Source organism: Tamandua tetradactyla, chromosome 21 (genome assembly GCF_023851605.1).
Source record: "Tamandua tetradactyla isolate mTamTet1 chromosome 21, mTamTet1.pri, whole genome shotgun sequence".
Lineage (NCBI taxonomy): Eukaryota > Metazoa > Chordata > Mammalia > Pilosa > Myrmecophagidae > Tamandua > Tamandua tetradactyla.
Window position 1 is genome coordinate 51,203,571 of NC_135347.1, and position 13,884 is coordinate 51,217,454.

Here is a 13,884-nt window from a genome sequence, read left to right on the forward strand (position 1 = left end):
AATGGCAGGGATATCATCCATATATTCAAAGTACCATGGCCAGTATCTGGAATATAAAATGTGCTTAATTCATACTTGTTGAGTAAATATAAAAGCTTCCAGAGAGAAATAGCAATCACATACAAAGGACTAGCTATCTTATCTGGCATTCAACTTCTCAATAGCAACTCCAGAAGGTAGAAGACAATGGAGCTATGCCTCCAGAATTCTAAAAGTAAATGATTTACAACTAGAATTCTATGCTCAGCTAAGCTATCAATCATGAAGGTAGAACAAAAAAATGTTTGGGACATACAAGATCCCCCCCAAATTTGTCTCCCATTCAGTTTTTCACACAAAACTACTAGAGGATGTGCTCTACATATATGAGGGAGACACTACGCAAAAGGAAGGAAATCAAGGAAACAGGCTATCCTACATAGGAGAGAGACAAATGAAAATTTGCAGATGATTATAAAAAGACACTCTAAGAACATAGCTGTGCAATAGGCCTAAAGAGCACCTTCTCCTGACGAAAGTAGGAAAAATGACTGCAGAAAAGATGAAGCAAAACAAATGGATTATCCAATGTGTTTGAATCTAGTAAGAGAGGATTTACAGATCTTGTCTAAGAAGTTAATAAATAGACCAAACAAAAGATATAAAAGACAAAAAACCAATACGTTTATAAATGCACATGAAAGATATATAAAAGAACTAAATTATTAGTTCTAGCAAAAACTATTAACTCTAGAAAAAATAAAATATTATGCAAGGAAATATCACAAAATATTGTGATATAACCTGGCTCAGCTATATGTAATATTTACATAGTTAAAATGATTCAAACACTAAGAATGGATTTCTAAAAATTAACATGTAACTAATTTAGGAATACAAAGGGAAGGGGAGGAAAAATGGAGTGTTTCAAAGATGGGGGTTGGTGTAAGACACCCAAACTCCCATCTTATCCACCTTCTACAATAGGAAGTTGGTAAATAACACCTAAAACTGCAGGGAGAGGGCAGGAATAGCTACATAAGCAAGCATTTTATTTTAAAAACTGAAGGTGAAAAAGAGTTGACGAGTCATTGACTCTGGTGTAGCCTTTCTTCGTAAGGGTTCTTTGAGAGAATTAAGTCTTTAGGTCCCAAGGCATTTACTTTAATGAATTAAAGAATTAACTTCCCTCCTATGCATCTAAAATGTCAAGGGTTATGCATCGTCCTTGGGAGACTAAAAACTAGTTACCTACATTATCTTCCATGTTTTATGGGTCACATGAGGAATGCTAATTGACAAAGTCTACTTCTGAAAGTGGGATTCACAGGTGAGAAGGACTGGGGCACACGACTGCTCTTTTCCATTTTGTCTTATAGCATTATTTGAGTCTTTATGTATAGGTATCCCTTTGATAATATTTAGAGAATATATATCTACCTTGCAATGTACTACTAATCATTGTATTATTTGAGTGCCAAAAAATACACAAACAAGATAATAGCAATAATGATATAACCCAACAGTTTGTAAATGTTATAACAATGCAAATACTGTACACTGGAACCTTTAAACATCAAATTTTATTATGCTGCATATACATCTCATTTCAATCAACCAAAATGGATTACTGTGCCACCAATCTACCATGTATTGTAGAAAATACAAAAGAATTATAAGATGTACTTCATGTTTTAAAAGAAGTTTATGTGTAGATACAATAACCTGGTTTAGGTAATATTTTTCACTCACTTGACCACTTATTTACTCTCAGATTTACTGACAAATTTTACAATACTTACTTCACAAAAAAAAAGTTAAAAAAAATCTCTTCATGATTAAGGAAAACATTTTGGCAGCAAATATGGAACACTAATCAGAAAATGGGCAAATCGAGAAGAAAATGGTACGGAGACCTCTAAAATGATGAAGGTGAGATGTCGAGAGCCTGGGTTGAGACAGCAGTGGCGATGGAGAGGATACAGATAGTGGCAAGAGTGGCAAGTGTTGGAGAGTCAAAGTAAGAGAGACAGCTAGTGTTACTGCCACTTTTATCATGGGTTATAGATAGAGCTACCACTGCCCAAGACAGGCAACACAAAGAGCAGGCATGGAGGAAAACATGAGTTCACTTTTGGACTGTTATCTGAAGTACCCTGAGAACATCCTAGCTGAGATATCCAACAGGCAGCTGAATATAAATAAAGATCTGGAGTTCAGGAGAGAAATCTGTGACAAAGATTTTGTAATTGGCAGCACACAGCTATTAAAGAATGAGATCACCTAGGAAGAGAATGTAGAAGAGAAGAGCTTGCCATCAGATAATTAAAGATTTCAATTACTCTACTACAGAGTTATATGTACTATTTAAGAAATAAATCTATGATGTAGTGTTAAATGAAAAAAATCAAATTGCAAAATCTTATGCACAGTATAAGCCCACTTTTACAAATAATTGTAAAAAAAAAAGAATATTAGCAAAGGGACAAGAAAAAATATGAAGGAATATACAGCAAACAGTTAATAATGCTTTATATATGGGGATGGGATTATGTAAGCCTTTCTCATCTACATTATATATCTCTACATTTATTTTGCCTCTTTGTTAAAAAAGGTGTACTACTTTTGTAAATAGGAAAAAAGAGCTAATTTTGTTCATTTCCTAAAAATATAAGCATAAGCCTTACAATGTAAAAAGAAATAAAAATCTGTCATTAAACACTTGGAAATAAATATAAATGTACAAAGAATATGATCTGACACCTAATAATATAATGAAACAGTGTTCAATGTGCAACCTATACTATCAAAGTAATGTAAATTAGAACACATACCATTTCTTGCCTACTAAATTGGAAAAGAATTTTTAACAATAAAACTACTCAATGTTCCTCAAAAAATTAACTACAGAATTACCATATGACCTGACAACTCCACTCCCAGGTATAAAACCAAAGAAACTGAAAATAGGGACTCTGATAATTACATACCAATGTTCACTGCAACATTATTCACAATAGTCAAAATGTGGAAACGACCAAGTGTTTATGAACAGATGAACGGATAAACAAAATGCCATAATAAGCAAAATGAAATTTTATTCAGCCATAAAAATAGATGAAGTTCTAAGACATGCTACAACACGGGTGACGAAGACACTATGTTGAGTGAAATAAACCAGGCATATAAGGAAAATACTGTATAATTTCACTTACATGAAATATCTCAAAATAGTACATTCAAAGAAAGTAGACTAGAGGTTACCAGGAGACAGAGGTTACAGGGAAGAGGAAGTTGTTACTTGGTAAGTATACAATGATTATAAAATTTGAAAATTGTTAAATAAAATATCCTATAGTGGTAAGGATGTGGGGGGGGGGAAGCCTCGCAGAAACTGCTGATATGCAGTAAACTAGTACAATCTCTCAGGAAAGCAATGTGACGATATGTATCAATAATCTCAAAACAATTTCTAACATTGATCTAACAACTCTCTTGTAAGAAATTTAAGAAAATAATCCAAACAACTGAAAAAACGCAAAGATATTTTACCATATCATTAATTGAAACAAAACATCAACATTAGGGCACACAACAGAAAACTATGCAAGCAGCTAAAGTAATGTTTGCATCTATTGAAAAATAATGTGCATACTCTATAACCTACAACCCTATTCTAGTGTAATATTAGCACTTGTGCACAATAAATAACACATTATTGCAAAGAACTTTTGATGTTACAATGTTTGTAATAGGATACAACTGCCAACAATCTAACAGACCAACTATCAATACAAAATGGGTAAACCAGCTTTCTCAACTGTGGTCTGAGGACCCATGGATGTACCCAAGATCCTTTTAGAGGGTCTGCGAGGTCCTCCCTGTTGCAAACACATATCTGTGCAAGGCTGGATTTTCTTCATATGCTTCAACCTAAACAAGATAGCACACCAAATTGAACAAAGAAGTAAATCTGAGAATTCAGCTGTCTATGATAAAGTCAGACATTAACGTGGTTTGCAAAAATATACATTTTCTCACTAAATTTTATTTCACAAAATATATTTTTCAAATACATTACTTGTGTTAATAAATATGGGTTTGTTATTTTTAAATGAATAAACTAAAATTTTAAAATTTTCCCTAAACCGAGAAATCTAAACTAATTTCTGAAATAATATTGTATTAGAAAACAAAATCTCTTTTGGTCCTTCATAATTTTTAAGTGTGTAGTGGAATCCTGAGATGAAAAAGAGAAATGCTAGGTTAAAAAAACTATGATACTAGCATATTATGAAACATAATGATTAAATGGGAATTTAGCTTTATCTGTATCGTTTTAATTGTTTCAAGAGACTTTACTCATGTATTTCTTGTGCAATCAAAAAGTAATAAGGTTATGCTTACAAAAGTCCTTAAACATATAGGCTGGGCGGGCCACGGTGGCTCAGTGGCAGAGCTCTGGCCTGCCATGCCGGAGACCCCAGTTCAATTCCTGGTGCCTGCCCATGCAAAAAAAGAAAAAAAAAAAAGAAAAAAAAAAAATATATATATATATGGAAATGTTCAAAATGTGAACGACAGAGAAAGGCAGGCAAGCCAACTGTATTTACACTCTCATCATCTTAAATAAGAAAATACACAGGGAGAGAAACGACTTGAAGGAAAAAGACTGTAACATTAAAAGTGGTTAATTGGTTTAAATGACATAATTATGGTCGATTTTTTTCCCCTTAGTCTTTATTATATTTTACAGATTGACACCAAGCATGCAGATTAAGATACAGGAGAGAAAGATGAAATTTAAGTGAAAATTACGTATAGTTCCATTGGATCAAACTATTAAACTTCTGTCAACTCAAGAGACCGCATGCTCAAATGAATAAATGGAGGAACCCGTTTCCTTCAGGAAATGTCCTGTTACCATTTTTAAATGGGAAGATTAACTTAATAGCCAAGGTATGCACTGATTTTCAAAACACAAACTTCAACATAGTAATCCTTCGTCTGGAACATAAATCACAATCACTGTAGTACAAATGCACTGATGGTTTAGAAGTTGGCACCTTTTAGAATTTTCCAAAGGTGCCAAGAAAAGGTAGAGAAAAAGAAATAACCCAGCCACATTCTTTGGGTTTAAAACGATAAAAATAAAATAAAATAACGCATCCGTCCAGGCATGGGCACTGCGAGGGCAGCGGCGGCGCTGGCAGCCCCCTCGGGGGGCACCGAGTCCGGCCGTGCGGAGGCGACCACGCGCCAGGAACGCGGGCGCCGCCCCCACCCCAGCCGGCGCAGCCCCTCCCCGGGCGGGCCGGCCGGTGCCCGGGTGGGCGGGACCCGGCGCACAGCCGCCGCGATAGCCGTCCCGGCCTGGTGGGCCCTCCTGGCTCCGGAGGGGACGCGAGGGCCGGGGCTCCTCGTCCCGCGGGGCGCTCGGGAGAACGAACCAGTCGGGCACCAGGTTCGGTCCCTGGCGGCAGGGGAGGGCCGCACCGCGCTCCGCGGACGGCGGGTCCTGCGGCCACCCCGCCCCCTCCGGGAAGGGCAGCAGCGGGGAAACGAGGCCAAGACGTCTTGGTACGCGGGCTCTTACCTCCACACCCCTGCGGAGCTCTCAGGGGACGCGAGGAGACGCCGCGCTGAGGTGCGAAGAGCGACCCCGACCGGGAAGCCTGCGAGTGCGCGACGCCGGCTCGGGGTTTGTTTTCCCCCGGACCTAGGGGGGCGGGGGGAGAGGACGGCGCAGGCGCAGAAGACGCTTCGCTCGGCTCACACGCCCCCTCCCTCCGCCGCGTCGCCTCCGCCGGCTCTGAGCGCCTGCGCGCTGCGCTGCGGAGTCCGGGCGGGGGGCGCCCCGGTTCTTACCGGAAGTGCCTGGTAAGGTCCTGGGGTGACTGGGGCACCCGAAAGCTCGGTCTTAGATCGGGACCGGAGGCGAGCCGAGTCGGTGTCCGGCTTCTTCTGACCTTTGCTGACCCTGTGCGGAGCTTCCTCCGCCCCCAGCCGCCTCCGCCTGCTGGGCCGGCGCCGCGCGGTGCTGGTGCCAGACACACCCGCCTGCGCCGGGGCTGCCCCGCTGCAGCCGGCTCTGCGAAGCTCTCCGAAACCTAACTTTTAAACTTCAAACTGGTTTTTCACCCTCCTACCCAGGCAGCAGTAGACATGCTCGCAGGCCCTTACCGACGTCCAAGCCCTCCGACCACCAGCCCTTCCCTCTTAGTGGCTGTCGTTCTTCCCGAATAGTAGAAACGACAGCAGCCGCCTCCCTGTCCAAAAACAGAAGCCTGCTCTCCAATGGAGAAATAAAGTGACTTTATATGTGTTGGGCTTGTACTACCGTGACCATAAATTTTCTGTAAATTTAAAAGAGAGAAGCAGCAGCAACTATGTGGGATCACGGTATCATTGCAGAGTGAGGCAAAAGAATCCATTAGTGGCCAAAGGGTTTTATCAGCTGAAAATTCATTCACACTGGTCTTTCAAAAATTGCAACAGTAATTGCAAGAGTATTCCAGTCAAATAGGATTTGTGGGGAAAGAGCAGAGAATTATCGTTCAAATTCTAAATCTGCAGTTTATTAGTTGTGATTTTTCAAAGATACGTACTCTCTCTAATCTTGGTTTTCTTAAACTCCGGAATGAAACTATGGTTTCAGTTCACCAGTGAATGTTCTATTGATTGTGTAAAATAATGTTTATCATTTATTGAGTGTCTTCCGTGACATTTGAGATGCTTTGCTTTGCTTATATTATTTAATTTAATCCTAAGAGTAATTTTAAAAGTCTGATACGCGTGTACTCAGTACTATGTGTTATGCACAGAACACAAAGATAAATAAAATGGGCTCGCCACTCTTAAAGAAACAGTCTAGTAGCCGAAACTCCTGTATACAAATACATTTTTGCAGACCGAAGTATGTACATGGTACAGTTTAAAGGTGAAATTAAAAAGTGAAAGTCTAAGAACTTAAATAGATGATTGAGATGAATGGGAAAAGCTGTTATATCAATGGCAAATTCACAAAATAGGACTTTTAAATGCCTGCTACTTATTTTAATAGTATTTGCAGCCAATAATGTCTTGAAAGAGATATTATTTCCCACTGATCTAGTTATCCAATTTGTTTAAAATGTGAATACCCTCCACTGATGAGGTTGGAGTGAAATGAACACTCTGTAGACTGGTGAAGATTCAAATTAGGACAAAGTTTTTTGAATGCTGTTTGTTAAATTATACCAAAAACCTTCCAAATGCTCATGTCACCTAACTTGATAATTTTCCTTCTGGAAATTATAAGAAAAAAATCTCAGAATACAAAGATTTATATGAAAAGTACATTTTATGTTTTTGAAACTGAAGATTATGGCATATGCACCGTTTAAACCATTAAATATATATTTTAAAAAACTGTCAGAAAATTTTTTAATAGTTTTAAATATTTAACATTGTCTATGAAGTACAAGGGTCTGCTACATGTGTGCGATACGTGTGAAAGAGAGAAGAAAGTAAACAAAAATGTTAGCAGCAGTAATGTCCTGCTGACCAGAATATGTGTTATTTTTTATTCTTATTTTTGTTCTCTGGATATTCTAAATTTTCTAAACTACACAAGTGTTACTTTTAAATTCAGCAAATTTTTTTCCCCTAAAGTAATAGATGTGATAAGTTGTAACAATCCAGTCTCCTGTTGTTGAGGTGTTGGAGTCAAAGTACCTGAATTGTATGGGAGCTCTAACACTTATTAGCCATGAGACCTAAAAATGCCCCTATAGGTAAATGGTGATAGAACTAGTAGATTGCCTGAGATAATCCATGTGAAGTGTCTAGATGGGAACACTCAGTATGAATGAATGAATGTTACTGATGTTTGTGATGATTCTTTAATGTGTCAACCTGGCTATGCTATAGTATCCAGTTTTTTAGTCAAACGTGAATCTAGGTATTACTGTGAAAGTATCTTGTAGATGTTAATCACATCTGCAATTAGCTGGCTTTTCTTTCTGTATTTTTTTTTTTTTTTTTTGCCTAAAACAAAACAAATTTATTATTTCACAATTCTCTGAGTTAGAAGGTCAGGAGCAGTGTATCTCAGTTGGGTTCTCTGCTTAAAGTCTCAGAGGCCAAAATCAAAGTACAGGTTTTCTGGAGGATCTGGAGAGGAATCCACTTCCCAATAATGATCATTCGGGTTGTTAGAAGAATTCAGTTCTGTATGCTTGTGTGAATGAGGTTTCTGTTTCCTTGCTGACTGTCAGAACGGAATCTTTCTCAATTCCTTAAGGCTGCATGCATTCCTCAAAGCATTTCCTTCTTCGTCTTCAAAGCCAGCCATTGCAGGTCAAGTCCTTCTCACGCTTCAAATCTCTCTGCTTTTCTCTTCTCTCACATCTCTCTGACTCTCAGAAGTTCTTGACTTTTAAGAGCTCATGTGACTAGACCCAGATAATTCGGGATAAACCTCCTTGTTTTAAGGTCAATGGCTTTAATTACATCTGCAAAGTCCTTTTTCACCATGTCACATAACATATTCACAGGTTTCAGAGATTAGGGTATAGACATGTTTGGGGGGCCATCCTGCCTACTGCAGGAACCATCAAATAAATCCTAGAAAATAGTAGCAGGAGAAAGCTAGTAAGAATAATACTGACACATCAGTGAAATAGAAAGCAAATAAGTAGCCATCAGATCTGAAAGCTGGTTAACAAAACAGATAAACCATTGGGAAGATTGCTCAAGAAACAATATTTTGAGTGAAGGTAACCTCTTTCTGATACCTTCATTTGGACAATTTCATGGCCTTAGAACTGTAAACTTGCAATTTAACAAATTCCCGTTTTAAAGACCAAAAAAAGAAAAAGAAAAAAAGAAGACATAAATGAGCACTATTATGAGTGAGAAAGGCACATTACTATAGAAAACAATAAACAGAAATAAAGGCTAGAATAACAATTTGTTTTAGACATGATAAATTTGATATTTTTATTAGCAACCAATTTTCTAAATTTGTCCAATTTAGAAAATCTCAAACGGACAATTGCATATAATTGTCAGAGTTCAAGAGAGGCCGAGACTGGATATAGAATTTGGGGTGTGTATGGCCTACAGATGGAATTTAAAGTTGTGGCATCATATAGAAAAGGATTGTGAAAGGAAACAACTTAGGGACTCTCAGCAAAAGAGAGCTGAGAAAGGAGTGTGAAAAGGAGCTTTCTGAGATGGTGGTAGTGGGGATTAGGATTTGTGTTTCTCAAGAACGTGAGAGAAGTGTTTCATGAAACAGTGAAATGATGATGCTTAGAGATGGCTGAGCAGCTGACTCTTAAGTAAAGCAGATTACCCTAAAAAATGTGGCTAGGTCTCGTCCAATCGGTTGAAGGCCTTAGGAGAAAAAACAGATTTCCCAGGGAAGAACGAATTCTGCTGCAAGGCTACAGCATAAACTCCTGAATGAGTTTCCAGGCTACAGACTTGAGACTTGCCAGCCCCTTTAATCATAGTCTTATAGTAAGTCAATAAACTTTATTATTGCTGATATATCAGTCTCTTTATGAATATTGTGCATAGGCTCCCTGGAGCACAGTTATCTTTGAATGTACTAAGAAATTGAACTTCTTAACCTACAAAATTGAGGATAAGATACTGGGACTTCATGCTCATTCCACAATTGCCACCTTACAAAAACCTGTAATTTTTTTTTTAAGGAGAAATAATAAATTTATATATATATATATAAAATGTGTATGCAAAACTTACCTTTTCATGCCAAATATTTGATAATGAGACTTTAATTCCGAGGTTAACAGAGCAAACTGCAGGACTTCCGGTTGACCAAGATGTTTCTAGGTACCCACCCCCCTCACCCCACCCCCACCAGAGTCTTTCAATAACTAGCAAAAACTGACAAAGCTTTCTTCCTCAAAACTCCAGAAAACAGTTCAAGGTTTGCAGAAACTGGGCAAATGCCAAATCAAGAAAAGACAGCTTTAGAAATGGTGGGAGAATCTTGTGGCACCCTGATGGCCCTTCCTTCACCCCTCCTTGGCGTGTTTGCCGCCAGCCTGCACTCCCATTGTGGGTCCCTGACCCACGGGGAGCAGAATAACTTCTATAAGGATGCTTTGGTGCCTATATGTTGTTGCCAGACTGTTAGGTGGCAGTCTGGAAGGCTGAACCAGGACATTTATCCCTGGCTTGCCCTCCCAGAGCTTGAAGACAGCTAAGGTAGTATAAGAAGCAATTCAATCATAGTGGCCTGGGACATGTTAGGTACATTTGTTACAATTGGTGAAAGCACATTTTTATAATTGTACTATTAACTATAGTCCATGGTTTAACTTAGGATTCACTGTTTGTATAGTGCAGATTCATGGACTTTAAAAAAAAATTTATCCTATTACCATATATACAATATAATATTTCCCCTTTTAACCATGTTCAGATATATATTTCAGTGCTGTTAGTTATGTTTCCAATGTTGAACTGCCATCACCACCATCCATTAATAAAACATTTTCATCATTCCAAATAGGAATTTTTTATATTTTTTAAAGGAATAAAAATAAGAGTAAAAAAGAACACTCAAAACCTCCCATTGCCCCCATCACTACCTGATGTTTATTTATTTTTTCTCTTTTTTTCTTACTCATCTGTTGTTATAGTGGATAAAGAGAGTGTCAATCACAAAGATTTCACAAACACGTGGTCACACTTACAGCTATATGTTTATACAATGATCTTTAGAAATCAAGGCCACTGGATTACGGTTCAACAGTATCAGCTATTTCCCTCTAGCTATTCCAATACACCAAAAACTGATAAGGGATAGCTTAAGACCGCATAAAAATAACCTCCACATGACCTCTTGACTCTATTTGACATCTCTCAGACACTGAAATTTTATTTTGTTTCATTTCTCTTCCCCTTTTAGTCAAGAAGGCTTTCCCACTCCCAGATTGCCCCAGCTCATCCCTGGGAGTTGTGTCCCACAGGGTCAGGGAGACTTACGCCCCTGAGAGTCAATCACGCACTGGGGAGGGCAGTGAGTTCACCTGCCAAGCTGGCTTAGAGAGAGAGACCACATCTGAGCAACAAAAGAGGTTCTCTGGGGGGGTGGCCCTTAGTCATAATCATCAGTCCACCCTTCATTTTTGCCTCAGGATGATCTTCTCTATAGGAGGGCTAAACTCTAAGGAGAGTACCAGCCAATGCACAGCCAATTTACAAAGATTTTTTTCCACTAGTTTATTTAATTTTGTTAAATCTTGGTACTCAAGGAACTCTTTGTCATTTCTCTATAAACTTAGGGAACAGACAGTTCAGGGACTAAATCCCAGAGCTAACACTTTGAAACATCAACATGTATAGTGTGCCAAAAAAGAAAAAGAAAAAAAATTATAAGATAAGCGAACAAAAAAAAAAAGGAAATAATGGCCCATCCAAAGGATAAGATGAAAATCAAGAAACCATCAATTAAAAACACCAGATTTTGGTCATACCAGAAAAAGACTAAAAAAAAAAAGGAAAAGATCCTTGATATGCTTGAGAAGACAAAGGAAAATGCAGAGGAAAAACTGAAAGATTTCAGGAAAACAGTAAATAAGTAACATGAAAATCTCCATAAAGACAAATTCTAAAAAGGAATCAAACAGAACTATGAGAGTTGAAGACAAATAATAACTGAAATGAAAATTTTCCTTTTCATTTTTGAAATCCTCCAGCAGCAGATTACAGCTGGTGGAAGAAAGAATCAGTGAACTCAAAGAAAAGACAATTAAAATTATACAGGCTGAGAAGCAGGAAGAAAAACAGCATGAAAAAAATGCTGACACATCCTAAGAGACCTGTGAGACACCATTAAAGGAACAAATATACACATTATGGAAGTCCAAAGAGAAGGGAGAAAGGCAGAAGGACTATTCAAAGAAATAATGGCAAAAAATGTTCCAAATGAAATAAAAGATACTAACATACACATTCAAGATTCCTAATGAACCTCAAACAGGATAAACATGAGAAGAACCATGCCCAGACAACAGCTGTCAAACTGTCAGAAGCCAAGGACAAGGAGAGATTTCTGAGAACTGCAAGAGAAAAGCAACATGTTATTACAAGGAAGTCCCTCATCAAAAGTCACAGAAGCCCCTAAAAAATACCCAGGGCTTCTATCTGAGACTCTATAAAAGTTTTACTCACTAAGTGTGTTTTTCAGAAAACCAAAACCTCCAGATGGTTCCTAGATCAGGTAAACCCTGAAACCCAAAGTTACCAGTTTCTCCAACAGTATCCACCAGTTACATCCGCCTACCCCATAATGTCGACACTCCCTTTCAACATGAAGAAGTTAGGATAGTTATTTCCCAAATATCCCTAAAGATTAGAAGAATCAAAGAAGAAGGAGGAGTTGTAACAGGGAAGATAGGATTTAAGAAATGAGTATGACTACTGAATCATTATATTGATATTTCTTTTTAGTCTCCAGTTTCTTAGAGCAGCTAGAAGAAAATACCTGATACTGTGGAACTGAAACCCATACTATAATTTAACATTTGTTCTATATCTATTTGCTAAAATGTACTTTGGTGGATTAGCATAGCTAGAAGGAAATACCAAAACTGTTGAGCTTGATTCTTAAAGATGCTTGTATGACTGTGTAGCTTTTACAGTGTGACTGTGTGACTGTGAAAACCTTGTGGCTGACACTCCCTTTATCGAGAACATAGACAGATGAGTGAAAAGTAAGGACAAAAAAGATAAATAATGGGAGGATGGGATAAGGGATATGGGATATTTTGGGTGTTCTTTTTTCACTTTTTTTTTTCAACTACAGAAAGCTTTTATTTGTTCAAAGTAACCAGAGATATTGATGCAAAAACAAAGCAAAAACCAATACCACACAAAAAACCCAACAACTTTCCCTATACTGCTTCAAAACAAACATATTAAACTTGATTTCCGTTAGAATAGTAGTGATTCTTCACACTAATAAATAAAAAAAATCAGACCCAAATTATGTATATGTATAAAGCAATCCAAACAATTATTAAGCATCATCTTCTGGACAAGAATGCCAAGTTAGTCTCTCTTCATAAAAATCAAAGACAATTTGAGGACACTTCATGTTTGCTCTTTTGCCAGCACCAAGAGTGCCGCATCTGAATCTTCCCATTTAATGAGAAACATTAATTCTCCACTGCCGTCTGTGGCACCAATTATGTGTTCAGGATCAGGACCACTTGCAAAGCCTCTTGGTTTGTCAGCAGCATCTCTTTTCTTCTTTGATTTGCTGTCATCAGATTCACTGTCAGATAAAGATTTTCTTTTTGTACCATCATTTTTTTTACCAGCTTTTTGGGAATTAAGAAATGCTTCAATTAACCCTGGGCAATCTAAATTTTCTTCAGGCTCCCAAATATTGTCAGCATTTGTAAATCCCTTCCACTTTGGGAAATACTAAACCTTCCCATTTACTACACATCGATCCAGTACTTTTTCCACCACCAATTCTTCAGTTTCTGCCTCTTCTACTTTTTTGCTCTTTCCATTTTGCTTCTTTCCCATTTTTTGCAGTGTAGTTTTATTGGAAACCATTTTTTCACTGTGGACCTGAGGAGCTATTATTCACCACCTCTGAGCTGCTCCAGGTCCCACGTCTGCAGGGTCCGCTTTTATTTTCATATGTATTTTTGGGGAGTAATCAAAATGTTCAAAAATTGTGGTGATGAATGGACGACTATGATGACACTGTGAACCACTGATTGTACACTTTGGATGATTATATATGATATATCTCAATTAAATTGGACTAAAATGTACTTTAAATTTTATTGCTTTTTGGAATGTATGCTGTACTTCACAAAAAAAGTTTATATATACATCAGTTGAATAAATCAAGTTTAATATTAA

The 13,884-nt window shown here is 37.8% G+C and overlaps 1 protein-coding gene and 1 pseudogene across 5 annotated transcripts in view; both read right to left on the reverse strand.

Annotated features, from left to right (window-relative positions):
- The window catches only part of ZFYVE16 (zinc finger FYVE-type containing 16), a 121,367-nt gene extending 111,610 nt beyond the window's left edge, over positions 1-9,757 (reverse strand). Inside the window, exons 1-3 of one of the 5 annotated variants that reach the window (XM_077139304.1) lie at positions 5,576-5,726; positions 4,387-4,481; positions 3,827-3,912 (exon numbers count right to left, since the gene is read on the reverse strand). The gene's annotated coding sequence lies outside the window, so the exon portion shown is untranslated. Of the gene's footprint in view, positions 1-3,826; positions 3,913-4,386; positions 4,482-5,575; positions 5,727-5,847; positions 5,952-9,735 lie in introns of those variants that run through there. The other 4 variants (XM_077139305.1, XM_077139309.1, XM_077139306.1 and 1 more) reach the window with 4 other exon arrangements.
- Positions 9,758-13,021: 3,264 nt separating this feature from the next.
- On the reverse strand, positions 13,022-13,569 carry LOC143665376 (chromobox protein homolog 3 pseudogene; annotated as a pseudogene).
- Positions 13,570-13,884: the final 315 nt, after the last annotated feature.